The following is an 18,004-nucleotide window of genomic DNA, read 5'->3' as shown; positions in this document are numbered from 1 at the left end:
GGTTGACTTATCTGCATCATCACTGGACCTTCTGGGAAAGACAATTGTTTTTCTGGCTGCTGCTGAAGAAATTGGAGGTCATGTTGTAGTGATTGTGACACTTGCCAACTTGCTCACCAGTAGCTCTTTGCATCTTTTAAGATCTGGGTGAGTTGGAAAGAAAGACAGCATACGACTTAAACATAGGATCAAGCAAGGTTGATAAAATGTAGTGATCAGATTTCAAGATCATGGCCACCCGTGGATCCTGGCGAAGTGAATAAAGGACTTGATTACAAGTACAGCATACTTTGCGGATTCACTTTGTTTAATCTCCTCCTTCAATTTCTCCAGCTGATTTTCCAAAAGCATAATTAGGGGAATCACCTTACTCAAGCTAGGAGTGTCAGCACTCACTTCACATGTGGCTACTTCAAATGGTTTGAGCACCTTTTACAAGACAGAAAGTACTCTCCACTGTGTTGGGCTAAGGTACATTCCCCCTCCTCTCCAAATGTCTAGGCTTGTTGTATAGCTATGGTTTGCTGAAGAATATAAAGGGTGGAGTTCCACCTTGTAAACACCTCTTACTTCAGTTGATGGTAGAGCAAATTAAACTGTTATTGCAGATGCTACAATTTCCTGCTTTCTGTTTCTGAATGCCGAAAATGTCCCGAAATTGTTTGGACCACAGACAGCATTTCCAGCATGCCCCTGTAATTTTTCTAATAACCCTGCACCACTAAGTTAAGTGTGTGAGCAAAACAGGGGATGTGTTGAAATTCACCCAGCTGTAATGCTTTCACAATCACAAATCCTGAGGAGAGTCCAAGTGGGGTAAGCCATGTTTCTATGGTTGTCAGTGGTATGCCTTTTATTTAATTCAGTGATACTGTTGTCATGGTCACGGCTTGACACTTTCTGGCAGTATGCCCAGACAGGACGGGGTTACTACAGTTCTGCCTGTTGCTAGGAGATCGGCACACCTCAGCAAGTGATGTGTATTCCACAAGTGCAAACCTGATTAGGACTTCAGCCTATTTATACTCACTGATCTATTGCACCTGTGCCAACTATAGAGTGTCTGTGAGTTCTCTCTGGCTGGCTGCAGAGTCAGGTTGTTCCTTTCTCCTATTCACTGAACTCCTAAATGGCTTCCTAGATGCATCCAGCAGCTCCCGTGCTGCCAACGTTCACCATATGGCTCCCTAGCCGCTCCAAGTAGCATCCAAGCTACTACCAATCTCCAAACGGCTTCCTAGGCATGTCCAGCAGCTCCCATGCTGCCAACGTTCACCATACAGCTCCCTAGCCACTCCAAGTAGCTTCCAAGCTACCACCAATCTCCAAACGGCTTCCTACCTGCATTCAGCAGCTCCCGTGCTGCCAACGTTCACCATACGGCTCCCTAGCCGCTCCAAGTAGCTTGCAAGCTACCACCAATCTCCAAACGGCTTCCTAGCCGCATCCAGCAGCTTCCATGCTGCCTACGTTCACCATATGGCTCCCTAGCCGCTCCAAGTAGCTTTCAAGCTACCACCAATCTCCAAATGGCTTCCGAGCCGCATCCAGTAGCTCCCGTGGTGCCTACATTCACCATCGCTGCAACATCGGCATACTTGCTGCACCATCGGCTCTCAAAGCCAGTTTCAATCCTCAGTCTGTTTATCTACAGCAATTTTCACAACATTGGCACCATCACTGCAACATCGGCACACTTGCCACACCATCGGCTCTCAAAGCCATTCACCTGTCCTAGACTGTTTACCTACGGCTATAGCCACAACATCAGCACCATCGCTACAACATTGGCATACTTGCTGCACCATCGGCTCTCAAAGCCATCATCAAACCATAGTCTGTTTATCTACGGCTATTGCCGCACCATCGGCATCATTGCCGCACCATCAGTACCATCGGCACAGCTGCCACACCATCGACTCCCAAGCTATTGCCCAAAAAACCTAACTGTATATTCTTGACCCATTGAATTCCCCTGTATCTCCATGTGAGCCGCTACTACCTCCACCATAAGTCAAGGTGGCCACCTAAATACCGTTGAACATATCCCAGTTCTAAGGGAACAATGGGCGGTTGTTATTGGCAGAAGATCTCACTAGATGGATTCTAGGGGTCTCACATGGAGCAGGCAGTGGGATTCGTAACAGATACACAGAGTTGCCTGCCTCTGAATGAGCTGGTGTTGTTTGTTAGATACTGCTAAAGGCAATTCACTCACCCAGTGGGCTGTCACAGTCATGTGATCTTTAGTTTGCCCACTACGGCTTGTCCACATATCTGTGGTTAATTGGACAGTTGTTACAATGGAATTTTGTTGGGCAATAATTAGGTTCTTTTTAACTTCCTGGTTCAGGCTTTTCGGTTAAAATGAAACCGAGATAAAATTTGATACCGGGGACACAGGACCTCAATTAACTTTGTAAAATCCACTGTATTAATTGTGGATATTGAACACAGATCTAATACTAGCATAGCTATCATGGCGTCAGTGATCCACTGTGTGACTGGGTGAGAGCTGTCATACTTGCTTCCCCTTGCAAAAGATTCTTTAACAGTCAATTGTTTTGTTAAACTACTACTAGTAGTCTTCTTTGTCCACTTCTGGGATGTAGATCCACCCCCAGCAATAGGCCTGTGCTCAAGGATTCTTCTGAGGAGTCCAAGAAAGGGGATGAGTCACCTAGCAAATTGAATGCTGGACTACCTCTGATCATTGCTGAAGATATTGTGGATGAGGGTGTTGGCAGTGGAGATTGGAGATGCTTGGATCTAGTAGAGAGAAGGTAGCTAGCTGATGTTGGACTGCTGGTTGTTATTTTTTAGCACCAGTTTCTGATGTTATAAAATACTTGTCATGAGCTCGCTGCAGATGACATAATAGTGTGGAGGTTCTTAGATGTTTAATGTCTTGACAAATGTTGTCAAGATTTGAGTAAAAATAATTCTAGACATAAGAGGTGGATTTGTTGGTCCTATGCCCAGGTATGACAATGGCCTTCTTCTTATCAAGAGCTGCTTCCATTGGTACGTGAAGTACACAAACAACATCATCATCCTCAATATCCTTATTAGTGCCAGCGTCAGCTACAGAAATATCCTCCTCATCCTCTTGCAACTCCACGTTGGCATCCTCAATTTTTATGTCATCAGCAATACTTATGCTGCTCATCCCCACAAATACAGATGGAGCAGAAACTGTGGAAGGCGGCTCCTCTGAAAGGCCAGGCTCACACATAGCACTCATGGATACACTTAGGGCATATAAATTTGGGTGAGAAACTAGAAAAAACCTGCAGGTGCTGGATTTTTGCTATTCAATTAGATGCGGCTATTTTGTTTTTTCCACGCTCGGAGTTTTTTCTCCTCGCATCTCCAGAGCAAGTGTAATTTTTCCTAAAATCGTTAATTTTAGGAAAAATAAGTGGGATTTGCTCTGAGACCCCAACGGCACCTCCCCTTAGGACTAATTAAGCAATTGGAAGTTTCCAATTAGCTTAATTAGTCCTTAATTACTTACCTTCTGCAGCACTGTCTTCTGCATCCAGCGTTGGGAGCCATCTCTTCTGCAGCAGGGTGAGTATGTCAGTATGTGTGGTGTTTGCAAGTGTGTATGAGTGAGTGAGTGTACATATGTGTGTGTGTTAGTGACCTCCGGTGTATGTGTGTCCCCCCCAGTGTTAGTGTGGCCCCCCGGAATGGGTCCTGTGAGAACTACATCTCCCAGCTGCCCTTGCCCCTCCCATCAGCCCCTGGAGCCTCCCCGCAGCCCACAGGACTCCCAGCAGACCCCTCTCCAGTGAGAAGATAGAGGTGAGGCCACCGGGAGCTGCAGAGACCACCGGAGACCCCCGGGCAGGTAAGCAAAGAATACTTTCTTTTTTGTTTTGCTTTACGCAGCGCAGGGTTTTCAGAGCTGAAAACCCTGCGACCACTATTTTTTTAATTGGATACCATGGGTATCGGGAGCACGCATACCCATGGTATTCCAAAATTGGGCGCAGTGGGCATGAGGTGTTTTCCTCACTAAACCTCATTCCCAATTGTATATGCTACTTAGACTCTGCTCAGAGATTTCTGACATTTGTGTTTGTGAACACACAGGGCCTGATTCAGAGGGCCTGATTCAGACCCGGTCGCAAGCGCAGTGCGCTCGCAACCGAGTCGATGGTAGGCCACTGTGCATGCGCACGACGGAGCCAGCTCCGTCGTGCACATGCGTGAGACCTGGATAGCGACTGGCACTCCGTCGCTCCGGGTCTCGCTCCAAAGGAGGCAAGCTGTTGATGTTGAGTGACAGCTCGCCTCTTTTGGTGGGCGGGCCGGGGGGGTGGCAGCCCAAACTGAGGCATTCCCATGAGAACGCCTGCCATTTGGGGGCGGCCCCACTGACATCACCAGTGATGTCAGTGGAGAGCTTCTGGCTCTATTAAAGCCGAAAGCTCTCTGGGGCTTGCGATGAACGAGGCCCTACCACAAGGGTCTCGTCGCAAGCCCAATGGTCGCGATGGTCTTGACCATCGTGACTATCATCCTGGCTGCTCGCTATAGCTGTGGGTGGTCACCCACAGCTATGCGAGCAGCCAGGAGGCCGCTCAAAAAAAAAAAAAGGAGGGCTCTGATTCAGAGCGACCGGGTCTGAATCAGGCCCAGAGTTGGGAATAGAGAGAGAGATAGCACTTAACTGTGAACCTGGACAAACCATGTTACGATGCAGGGGGTGTAAATACATCTTTTTTTTTGCATGTTGGGTAAATACTGGCTGCTTTTACATGTAGCCCACAAATACTGCACAGCTTTATTATTACTCTTCAATTTAGATGTCAGTTTTAACTAGGGGTGAGCGGGTTCGGATTTCTGAAATCCGAACCCCCCCGAGCCCCCCCGATCCGAGTCCGATCCGAGTCAGGCTCGACTTTTCCCGCCTGACTCGGATCTGAAATCGAGGCAAAACGTCATCATCCCGCCTTCCGAGTCTCGCGGGTTTTGGATCCTATATAAGGTACCCGCGTCGGCGCCATTTTCTCACTCGGCTGTGGACAGTGAAGAGGGAGGGTGGGAGTTAGGGCTGTGTAGTGTAGTGTAGTGTAGTGCTGCTGTTGTCCACTACTTCAAAGTCCATAGGGGCTGGCTGTGTTGTGCTGTGCTGCTGTTGTTAATAGGGGCTGTGTTCACTACTTCAAAGTCCATAGGGGCTGGCTGGACTGTGTTGTGCAGTCAGTTCTCCATAGGGGCTGTGTCCACTCCAAAGTCCTGTGCAGTGTCCCAGTCCTAAAGGGGTGCTGTAGTGTTGTCCAGGGGGTGCTCTGTCCATCAGGGGTGCTCCCCCCAAGTGCTAAAAAAATTATATATTTTCTGTGTTTGTGAATTGTGTGCGCAGTAGCCGCACGTACATCAACAAAGTAGTGCCAAGCGTGCGCCTGTGTCATAAGTAAAGGGCCGGCTGGCTTGACCGTTAAGGGTGCTGTAACCCCCGAAAGTACACTCAAGTCCAAACCAAAAAAAAAATTATATATTTTCTGTGTTTGTGAATTGTGTGCGCAGTAGCCGCACGTGCATCAACAAAGTAGTGCCAAGCGTGCGCCTGTGTCATAAGTAAAGGGCCGGCTGGCTTGACCGTTAAGGGTGCTGTAACCCCCGAAAGTACACTCCAGTCCAAACCAAAAAAAAAATAATTTTCTGTGTTTGTGAATTGTGTGCGCAGTAGCCGCACGTGCATCAACAAAGTAGTGCCAAGAGTGCGCCTGTGTCATAACTAAAGGGCCAGCTGGCTTGACCGTTAAGGTTGCTGTAACCCCCAAAAGTACACTCCAGTCCAAACCAAAAAAAAAATTATTTTCTGTGTTTGTGAATTGTGTGCGCAGTAGCCGCATGTGCATCAACAAAGTAGTGCCAAGCGTGCGCCTGTGTCATAAGTAAAGGGCCGGCTGGCTTGACCGTTAAGGGTGCTGTAACCCCCGAAAGTACACTCCAGTCCAAACCAAAAAAAAAATTATTTTCTGTGTTTGTGAATTGTGTGCGCAGTAGCCGCACGTGCATCAACAAAGTAGTGCCAAGCGTGCGCCTGTGTCATAAGTAAAGGGCCGGCTGGCTTGACCGTTAAGGGTGCTGTAACCCCCGAAAGTACACTCCAGTCCAAACCAAAAAAAAAATTATTTTCTGTGTTTGTGAATTGTGTGCGCAGTAGCCGCACGTGCATCAACAAAGTAGTGCCAAGCATGCGCCTGTATCATAAGTAAAGGGCCGGCTTGCTTGACCGTTAAGGGTGCTGTAACCCCCGAAAGTACACTCCAGTCCAAACCAAAAAAAAAATTATTTTCTGTGTTTGTGAATTGTGTGCGCAGTAGCCGCACGTGCATCAACAAAGTAGTGCCAAGCGTGCGCCTGTGTCATAAGTAAAGGGCCGGCTGGCTTGACCGTTAAGGGTGCTGTAACCCCCGAAAGTACACTCCAGTCCAAACCAAAAAAAAAATTATTTTCTGTGTTTAGCCGCACGTATATATCAAATCGATATAACATAAATGGAGGACCAAACTTTCTCCGATAAAAATAAAATAGAGAAAGATCAAGAACCACTTCCTCCTAGTGCTGAAGCTGCTGCCACTAGTCATGACATAGACGATAACATGCCATCAACGTCGTCTGCCAAGGCCGATGCCCAATGTCATAGTAGAGGGCACATACAATCCCAAATGGCAAAGTTCAGGAAAATGACCTTGAAAAAGACATTTAAATCAGCTGAAGAGAAACGTAAACTTGCCAATATGCCATTTACGACACGGAGTGGCAAGGAACGGCTAAGGTCGATCCCTAGTATGTTCATGACTAGTGGTTCAGCTTCACATGACGATGGAAGCCCTCCTCCCACTAAAAAAATCAAAAGAGTTAAGCTGGCAAAAGCACAGCGAAGAACTGTGCTTTCTAAGAAGATATCACAAATCCCCAAGGAGAGTCCAAGTGTGGTGGTGGTTGCGATGCCTGACCTTCCCAGCACTGGACGGGAAGAGGTGGCTCTTTCCACCATTTGCATGCCCCCTGCAAGTGCTGAAAGGAGCACCCACAGTCCACTTGCTGATATGCAAATTGAAGATGTCTCTGTTGAAGTACAACAGGATGAGGATACTGGTGTAGCTGGCGCTGAGGAGGAAGTTGGCGAGGAGGATTCTGATGGTGATGTGGTTTGTTTAAATCAGGCTCCGGGGGAGACAGTTGTTGTCCGTGCGATGAAAAAGCCCATCACGGTCATGCCTGGGCAGAAGACCAAACATTCCACCTCTTTGGTCTGGCAATATTTCTATCCAAATCTGGACAACAACTGTCTTACCATATGTAAAGGTGAAATAAGTAGGGGTAGGGACGTCAACCACCTAGGAACATCCTCCCTTATACGGCACCTGCAGCGCGTTCATAAAAAGTTACTGTCAAGTTCAGAAACTTTGGCTAAGACCGTAAGCAGTCCAGGGACACCTAAATCCCGTTGTCCTGTTGTATCCAAGCGCCTGCAAACCACACCGTCAACTCCCTCCTCGTCAATTTCCTCCTTAGTCAGGATCGGAAGTAGTCCTGCAGGCCATGTCACTGGCAAGACTGACTCTCCTATCCGGGATTCCTCCGGAGGATCCTGCATTGCTACGCCTACTGCTGCCGCTGCTGCTGTTGCTGCTGCTGGGAGTCGTTCATCATCCCAGAGAGGAAGTAGGAACACCACTACTTTTACTAAACAATTGAATCTCCAACAGTCCTTAGCGAGGAGGATGAAGTACGACAGCAGTAATCCTGAAGCAAAACGTATAACTGAGGCCTTGACTGCTATGTTGGAGTGAGACGTGCATCCGGTATCCGCCATTAGTGCAGTGGAATTTAGACAATTGATGGAGGTAGTGTGTCCCCGGTTCCAAATCCCGTCTAGATTCCACTTCACTAGGCAGGCGATACCGAGACTGTACAGAAACGTCAGAAAAAGTGTCCTCAGTGTCCTGAAAAATGCCGTTGTACACAATGTCCACTTAACCACGGACATGTGGACAAGTGGAACAGGGCAGACTAAGGACTATATGACTGTGACAGCCCACTGGGTAGATGTATCACCTTACGCAGCAACAGCAGCAGCGTCACCAGTAGCAGCATCTCAGAAATGCCAGCTCGTTACAAGGCAGGCTACGCTGTGTATCACCGGTTTCAGTAAGAGGCACACCGCCGACAACCTCTTAGAGAAACTGAGGGAAATCATCGCCCAGTGGCTTACCCCACTTAGACTCTCCTGGGGATTTGTGATATCTGACAACGCCACCAATATTGTGCGGGCATTACATCTGGGCAAATTCCAGCACGTCCCATGTTTTGCTCACACAATAAACTTGGTGGTGCAGAATTTTCTGAAAAGCGACAGGGGCGTGCAGGAGACGCTTTGGGTGGCCCGAAAAATTTCAGGCCACTTTCGCCATTCAGCGACTGCGTGCCGAAGACTGGAGCGCCAGCAAACACTCTTGAACCTGCCCCGCCATCACCTGAAGCAAGAGGTTGTGACGCGGTGGAACTCAACCCTCTATATGCTTCAGAGGATGGAGGAGCAGCAAAAGGCCATACAAGCCTATACATCCACCTATGACATAGGCAAAGGAGGGGGTATGCACCTGACTCAAGCGCAGTGGAGAATGATTTCCGTGTTGTGCAAGGTTCTCCAGCCCTTCGAACTTGCCACACGTGAAGTCAGTTCAGACACAGCCAGCTTGAGTCAGGTCATTCCCCTCATCAGGCTTTTGCAGAAGCAGCTGGAGAAAGTGAAGGAGGAGCTAAGATGGAGCGATTCCGCTCGGCATGTGGGACTTGTGGATGAAGCCCTTCATTCGCTTTGCCAGGATTCCAGGGTGGTCAATCTGTTGAAATCAGACCACTACATTTTGGCCACCGTGCTCGATCCTAGGTTTAAAGCCTATGTGGTGTCTCTCTTTCCGGCCGACACAAGCCTGCAGAGGTGCAAAGACCTGCTGGTGAACACACTGTCAGCTGAAGCGGAACGTGACACGTCAACGGCTCCTTCTTCATTTTCTCCCGCAACTGGGGCTGCCAGGAAAAAACTTAGGTATCCTAAGCAACCCACTGGCGGTGATGCAGGGCAGGCTGGACCAAGTTTGGACATCTGGTCTGGACTGAAGGACCTGGCAACAATTTCTGACATGTCTACTGTCACTGCATATGATACTGTCACCATTGACAGAATGGTGGAGGATTACATCGGTGACAGCATCCAAGTAGGCATGTCAGACAGTCCATACCTGTACTGGCTGGAAAAAGAGGCAATTTGGAGGCCCCTGTACAAACTGGCTCTATTTTACCTGAGTTGCCCCCCCTCCAGTGTGTACTCCGAAAAAGAGTGTTTAGTGCAGCCGGGAACCTTGTCAGCGAAAGGCGTAGGAGGTTGCTTCCACAGAATGTGGAGAAGATGATGTTCATCAAAATGAATTATCAGCTCTTCCAGGGAGACCAGCCTCCAGAAGGTACAGAGGGACCTGTGGTGGTGGATTCAAGTGGGGACGAGTTAATACTCTGTGAGGATGAGGATGTACACACTGAAGAGGGTGAGGAATCGGTGGATGAGGAGGATGAGGATGACATCTTGCCTCCGTAGAGCCAGTTTGTGCAGGGACACATTAATTGCCAGCTTGTTTTGTGGGGGCCCAAACGAACCAATCATTTCAGCCACAGTTGTGTGGCAGACCCTGGCGCTGAAATGATTGACTTGTTAAAATGTGCATGTCCTGTTTATACAACATAAGGGTGGGTGGGAGGGCCCAAGGACAATTCCATCTTGCACCTCTTTTTTTTCTTTGCATTATGTACAGTTTGGGGCCTAGTTTTTCTAACTGCCATCCTGTCTGCCACTGCAGTGTCACTCCTAGATGGGTCACGTGTTTGTGCCGCCCACTCGTGTCGCTTAGCATAGTCATCCAGCTACCTCGGTGCAACATTTTGGACATAAAAACACTATTGTGAGGTGTGAGGTGTTCAGAATAGACTGGAAATGAGTGGAAATTAAGGTTATTGAGGTTAATAATAGCATAGGAGCAGAAAAACCTACAAATTCTGTGATTTTAGCTGTTTTTATGCTTTTTTTCAAAAAAATACAGATCCAAAACACAAAACCCAGAACCCAAAACACGGAAGGGTGGTTTTGGCAAAACCAATCCAGATCTAAAACACGAAGAAAGATCCAGATCCAAAACCAAAACACAAAACACGAAAAGTGGCCGGTGCACACCCCTAGTTTTAACACGTCCCTCCCAAATCTAAATCTCTCTGCACATTTTAAATCTGCCCCCCCCCCCCTGCAGTGCAGCCTGGTGTCACCAAGATGATCAGTTGAGAGAGAGAGATCTCTTTCTATTCCCAACTCTGAATCAGGCCCACAGTTTGATCTACTGCCTTAGTGGTTTTCAGTTTTTTTACACTTCTTCTAAAAGGTCTTTCATTGTCATCATGAGAGGCAGAAAATGCCTCACTGATAGGTGCAGAATTACCATAGTAAATAAAGGCCAAGGCCTGAGCCTTTCCTTGCCACTGCGTGTGGTGAATGGTATATTGCCAATTTACTGATTTTCTGCACTAGCCTTTAAAGGTTATTTTGTGTTTACATGTGTGAAATCTCGATTTTTTTATTTCAACTACCCTAATTTTTTTTAAAGCATCTGTGCCCTTGATCATTGGCTTTAGATGATAGTTAATAACTTGTTCCAGCAGCTGCACTGCTAGCATTTTCTTGCTGATTCTGCTCTACACTCTGGGGTAAATTTATTAAGAATTGAGATAGGTCGAGATGACCATCTCGTGTGATCTATTAATTTTTTTTCCTGCTTGCAAATTTACTAAAGGTAAAGTCGGGTGAGTTAGAGAGAGATTTCTCTCATCTCATTCATAAAACTCGGGTGAGATAGCAATCTCGAATCAAATCACCATCGGGCCAAATCGGAAGTACATTTCACCTAAAACATACATCTCTCAAATTTACCAAAAATCGGGATGACAAGCTCAGGTGAGATAGGAGCAAACTCTCTGTCAAAATCACTTTTCAAACTCTCACCCACCCCCTGGGCTGCGAGATGGTCAGAAACATACACAAATCATTGTGATTTGTGTATGTTTCTTTGTGTAAATAGTTAAAATAGGGTTCATTTGTAAAAAAAATGATGTGAGGTCCCCCCCAAAAAACACTAACCAGCTCCGGACTTGGCAACTAGTCCGGGTTCTTAACATTACAGGGAACAAAATGTGTAGAGTTCCACTGTAATTTAAGAACCAGCACCAGGCACCAGGGACAGAGCTGGTTTTCAATATACGGAGAAGAAAATTGACATGAGGTACCCTGTATATTTATAACCAGCCCTAGACCCTTTCTAATGGGGGACAGATGCCACAGCCAGGGGTGCTCTTTCACCGGGACCCCCAGCCGCAGCATCAGCCCTGACCATTAGACAGCCCAGGCCAGGGATCCCTGGGGAGTTGGTGACCCCCCAATAAAGGGGTCAACCTCTCCAGGGCACCCCTGGCCTAGGCTGATAGCCTAGGTCTATCCCTGCCTCCCCTGGGTGGTGGGTGAAGGGTTGATAGGTTTAGGTGTAGTGTAAAAATTTGAATTTTCATCTTTGTCTTTACAGTGGAACTACAGGTCCCAGCAAGCCTCCCCCGCATGCTGGTACTTGGAGAACCCCAAGTACCAGCATGCAGTGCATTAAGGGCTCACTGGTACCTGTAATTCACCTGTAAAGAAATGGTTAATAAAACACACCACACACCGTGAAAATAAAGCTATATTGCATCCATAAACACACTTACACATACTCACCTGTTTCCAGATGTTCCCGTACTCTTGTCAACGTAAAGTATCCCAACGAAGTACCTGTTAAAAAAGATTCAATACTCACCTGTACTGTATGTCCCCCGATGTTCTCCGCAGAAATCCAATATGTACCCCGGATACAATGTAACAACATGTTACTACATGCTGTTACAGTGCACAATTGACAGCTCGAGGGAAAGAGTTGTCTTTAGTCCCGGGCCGCCGGCCAATCAGCGGCGGATAACATTAGTGGCCGCTCATTGGCTGGGACCCACGTGGAGGAGCCGTTCATTGGCTAAGTCCACGTGGGTCCCAGCCAATGAGCGGCCGCTAATGTAAGCCGCCGCTGATTGGCTGACGCCCCAGCAATATTGAGAGCTCAAGCCCTGAGTTCTCATTATTGTTACTGTATCATGAGAAAGATTTCTGGACTGCACACCCTAAATATATATATATAATGGGAGGTGCTACCTGATGAGACTAATTGCAGGCACAAAAACAGACAAATCTCAGGTGCACAACTCCAAATTATTAATAAAATATAAATGCAATAAAATTTTGCAATCAATAGAGGTTTTTAGCATAATCTTGGCCAAGGTTATGGGCCTACCCACCATATCCAGGTAACCTCTGTAGGGTAGGTCCCTAACATACTACGATTTAAATCCAGAGCACAGGACACCCCCAAGCTAGCCCAGCTAAGCTGCCCTAGGGCACCGCCATAGTAAGAAAAGTGCAGTGTAAAGAGATAGTTAGGAGCAGCAGTAAAAGTGAAATAAAAAAAATAAAAAGTGAGGTACATATATAATAAACAAACAGTGAAGGGTTAAAATGTGTTATAAAAGAGAAATGTGTGATTTGTACTGAATCAGACCCATGAGGGGAGCACTCATGAGATTATCAAAAGAATCCAAAAGGCTTTTATTTAATACATAGTAGAAACATGATGATATATTGAGTAAAATAATATATTAATTAAAAGCCCTTTGGATTATTTTCAAAATCTCCTGAGTGCTTCCCTCATATTGTATTATGGGGGTGATTAAGCTTTGGATGGAATTGCAAAGCTTCACGCAGGCTATAGATATATGATGTACGCACGCAGGCTATAGATGTATGATGTACGCACGCAGGCTATAGATATATGATGTACGCATGCAGGCTATAGATGTATGATGTACGCACGCAGGCTATAGATATATGATGTACGCACGCAGGCTATAGATATATGATGTACGCACGCAGGCTATAGATATATGATGTACGCACGCAGACTATAGATATATGATGTACGCACGCAGGCTATAGATATAGATAGAGTAAAATAATATATTAATTAAAAGCCCTTTGGATTCTTTTCAAAATCTCCTGAGTGCTTCCCTCATATTGTATTATGGGGGTGATTAAGCTTTGGATGGAATTGCAAAGCTTCACGCAGGCTATAGATATATGATGTACGCACGCAGGCTATAGATATATGATGTACGCATGCAGGCTATAGATGTATGATGTACGCACGCAGGCTATAGATATATGATGTACGCACGCAGGCTATAGATATATGATGTACGCACGCAGGCTATAGATATATGATGTACGCACGCAGGCTATAGATATAGATAGAGTAAAATAATATATTAATTAAAAGCCCTTTGGATTCTTTACAAATCTCCTGAGTGCTTCCCTCATATTGTATTATGGGGGTGATTAAGCTTTGGATGGAATTGCAAAGCTTCACGCAGGCTATAGATATATGATGTACGCACGCAGGCTATAGATATATGATGTACGCATGCAGGCTATAGATGTATGATGTACGCACGCAGGCTATAGATATATGATGTTCGCACGCAGGCTATAGATATATGATGTACGCACGCAGGCTATAGATTTATGATGTATGCATGCAGGCTATAGATATATGATGTACGCACGCAGGCTATAGATATATGATGTATGCATGCAGGCTATAGATATATGATGTACGCACGCAGGCTATAGATATATGATGTATGCATGCAGGGTATAGATATATGATGTACGCACGGAGGCTATAGATATATGATGTACGCACGCAGGCTATAGATATATGATGTACGCACGCAGGCTATAGATATATGATGTACGCACGCAGGCTATAGATTTATGATGTATGCATGATGGCAGCTTTGCATTTCCATCCTTGCTAATATGCAAATGCAACAGGAGATGTATGACACCCTCTGCTCAGGGATACCGACATTCTGGCTATGCCTTCTGGGAGGGGGCAGTCAGATTGGCAAAATCTGAGGGTGTGGCTGGTGGTTTGTGGGTGGAGTGGGGGCGTGGCCACGTGATCATATCTTTTGGCCCTGCCCCCACTACACAATGCCGTTATTCCTGGCATTGTGAAGCAGGGTCAAAATTATGTGATTCAGCGTGAATCACGTTACTGCCCCCCCCACATTGGGGATTCTCATATAATCACTGGGGGAGCTAGAGGGGTCAGCAGCTGCCGGGAGGCTTGACTGCCTTTCTGATTTGGAGCAGAATCCTATTTTTAGGAGGCTCCTGGACAAATCGTGAGGGTAGGCAAGTATGTCTCTGCTTTTACGATCCCAGGAATGCGATCGAGGTCACCGGCTGGGATCACCATTGGTCGCGATGGTGGACGGCGCCGGACCACTGGCCAGCTGAGTAAGCCTCCATTTCCAATGATTGCCAGCTGACCCCGCACCACCCCTTAAATGCCTCTGCCTATCACTCAGGCAGAGGCATGGAAGGGTCTGTGTGCAATGATGCAGGATCCACTCACAGAACAGGTCCTGCGCAAGCACAAATTCATGATGAATCAGGCCCTATGATTGAGAGAGAAAAAAAAAGGGGAGAGAAGGACAAGCGCCCAATAGTGTAGTATCTTTCGAAAACAAATGATGGTAGTGTCTCAATATATATGCCCGTACCGTATATACACTTGTAGGGTAAGCATATCAAATTAGTCTCTGTGTGCTACTGTAATTACGAATCCCTGCACTTTGCAGCTGGTGCAACCCACATCTTATTCCCGGACTCCAGTATGCCATACACACAATATCAGCAACGGTTACAACAATATAGTTTGCAATGGTACATTTTGCTTTATTTGAGATGAAGTAAAAAAATTAAAAGATGTTGCTTACATAAAACGTTGGCTGGTCTTCTGGGGGATACATTCAGCATGGTCAGGGAGATTCTCTCAAGCAGATATAAGTATGGGAGGTGAGAGTCAAAAGGTCACTACACATTTCACCTGAAAAGGCTTCCTCATGGGTGAATAGTTTAGTGTAATACAGAGCCTTATATATCCCTAACCTATCTTTTGCTTACTTTCAAATTTGGTGCTATTTGCCGCTAGGTCCGGTTTGCGGCAAAACCAGAACCAGAAGTGTACATCATTTCCGGTCTCCGGCAGTCACCGGGGATTGCGGGGAGTGCTATCGTGATAGCAGTATGGCTGTATGGCTGTATATTGAAGTGTGGCTAATTTATTCAGAGGGTTTTCAATGATGAATATTTGGTGGGGGTAGTTCTGTGCACAGCCGCCATTTTGTTGGAGGTTATTTACTACTGATAAAGAATATGTCTCCACACCGTGTGCAGCCATTTTTTGGTTTGAAAAAAAAACGTGAAAAAGATGATTGGGGAGGAAAGCTCCTCCTTTAGTACATTGAGATAGAGGGGATATATACAGGAAACAGGACTATGATATACATTCTATATACATAAATACATGTGAGTAATAAATGTCTAAAGTATTAATGCATTAAGCCAGAATCTACTGTGATGACAGAGAGGAGGGGGGCCCAAACGTAGGCTGCACATGGGCCCCCTCCTCTCTCCAAATCTCATAAAACTGAAAAGTGTAGTTATTATGTGAAAATTAAATGGAGAGATATATATTTTTATTGTCTTGTGAAATTATGTTTGTACTAAGATGGGGGTTGGTTAAAAGGGGGTAAACATATGGGTTGTTGTGGAATGCGTATATATTACCGCTGGACCTAAGCCCATCGGTTCAAATCCCGATGCCAGCAGACCGAAAGTTTTATTAACTATCCCTCTCCCCCCTAACCCTAACCCTCCTTTAGGGATACCTAACCCTAACCTCCCCCCTAGTGCCTAACCCTAACCTCCCTGCATAAGTTCCTAACCCTAACCTCCCCCATAAGTGCCTAACCCTAACACACCCTAGTGCCTAACCCTAACCTCCACCCTAGTGCCTAACCCTAACCTCACCCCTAGTGCCTAACCCTAACCTCCCCATAAGTGCCTAACCCTAACCTCCACCCTAGTGCCTAACCCTAACCTCCCCCCTAGTGCCTAACCCTAACCTCCCCCATAAGTGCCTAACCCTAACCTCCCCCCATAGTGCCTAACCCTAACCTCCCCCCTAGTGCCTAACCCTAACCTCCTCGGATAAGTGCCTAACCCTAACCTCCCCCATAAGTGCCTAACCCTAACCTCCCCCATAAGTGCCTAACCATAATCTCCCCCATAAGTGCCTAACCCTAACCTCCCCCCTAGTGCCTAACTCTAACCTCCCCCATAAGTGCCTAACCCTTACCTCCCCCCTAGTGCCTAACCCTAACCTCCCCCCATAGTGCCTAACCCTAACCTCCCCCCTAGTGCCTAACCCTAACCTCCCGGATAAGTTCCTAAACCTAATCTCCCCCATAAGTGCCTAACCCTAATCTCCCCCATAAGTGCCTAACCCTAATCTCCCCCATAAGTACCTAACCCTAACCTCCTCCCTAGTGCCTAACCCTAACCTCCCCCCTAGTGCCTAACCCTAAACCCCTGCTCTAGTGCCTATCCCTAACCTCCCCCCTAGTGCCTAACCCTAACCTTCCCCCCTAGTGCCTAACCCTATCTTCCCCCCTAGTGCCTAACCCTAACCTCCCCGCATAAGTGCCTAACCCTAACCTCCCCCACCCCGCAGCCTAAACCTAACCCTCCCGGGGGTGCCTAACCATAACCTCCCCCCTAGTGCCTAACCCTCCCTTCCCCTAGCCTAACCTTAACCCTCCCCGGGTGGGGGCCTAATACTAAGTCCCCCCAGGGGGTCCCTAAACCTAACTCCCCCCATCCCCGGCTACGTGGATACTCTCCTCCGGCATTGGACGATTGGTCCAGTATCCTGTGGGGGGTCCTGCATCGGGATTAATATAGGCATTGGTATTTCAATATGCCTATATTAGATCCCATGCTGGGATGTAGCTGTCGGGATTGATACCGGCAGCCATGCAGCCACCAGTCTCATAACTACATCCCGTTGTTGTTATTTAGATTCTTGTGTAAGAAGATCACATAAAATAATAAGGTTGTGCTAGCAGGGATGTGCTGTTAGCGAGAAGTTGTCATAAGTGAAAATAAAATGCTCTATATGGAAATGTGAATGTTATAATCCTAATAACATAAAATAAGACTGGAGTGGATAATACCACTAAGACTAGAAAATGTTAGACTGAACTGTCCTAGTAGTTACCGGTACATAAATGTGGAGCGAAGTTACAAAAAACAGAATAGTTTATACATTTATTGAGACTCCCGGGTGCTAAGTCATCATTACTTAATTAGTGATAGTTCAATATGAGTTTTTTTTTCTTTTTTGTCTTTTTAAAGACATTGATTTCTTGATCTATGATGCTACATATTTTAAACAAACACTATTTAAAGTTATGTTTTAATAAAATACTCTTATAGAGTTTGGTAAATTTTGAGCCCAAAAAAGAGTCTTGTTCCAATCTACACTCTGGTAGAGAATCCTTCGTTTTCTATTAATATCCTGCACTCATCAAAAATCAGGTTACGGTGGATGCTCCTACTATAGGTTCCCTAGCTTCATGGTAAGCAAAGGTTACAGTGATAAGGATTGTCCGCACATGGACCGGTGTGGAAGTCCTGATGGTCACTTGAAGTAGAGAGCATAAGCAGAGCCGTAGCTAGACATTTTGGTGCCCTGTGCGAGAAAGTTAATTGGTGCCCCCCCTCACCCCCCCAACTGCCACTACTTTTAACACTGCCAGTCAGACCTCACCTGGCACTGGCAGGTCCTCGGTCCTTTATCATCCAGTCCTGTGTGCTGTGTCCACCGCGCCACTCCTTGCCCGCCATCCCCCACCACACAGCAGCCAGCAGCTCCTCATTGACCTCTGG

The 18,004-nt window shown here is 46.6% G+C and overlaps 1 protein-coding gene across 1 annotated transcript in view; it reads left to right on the top strand.

The window, feature by feature from the left end:
• LOC148517816 (uncharacterized) overlaps positions 1–18,004 on the top strand; it is a 137,160-nt gene that overhangs the window by 88,337 nt on the left and 30,819 nt on the right. The window lies entirely within an intron of this gene.

Source organism: Taudactylus pleione, unplaced genomic scaffold (assembly GCF_031769625.1).
Source record: "Taudactylus pleione unplaced genomic scaffold, aTauple2 ptg000209l, whole genome shotgun sequence".
Lineage (NCBI taxonomy): Eukaryota > Metazoa > Chordata > Amphibia > Anura > Myobatrachidae > Taudactylus > Taudactylus pleione.
This window is presented reverse-complemented; position numbering and strand designations above follow the sequence as displayed.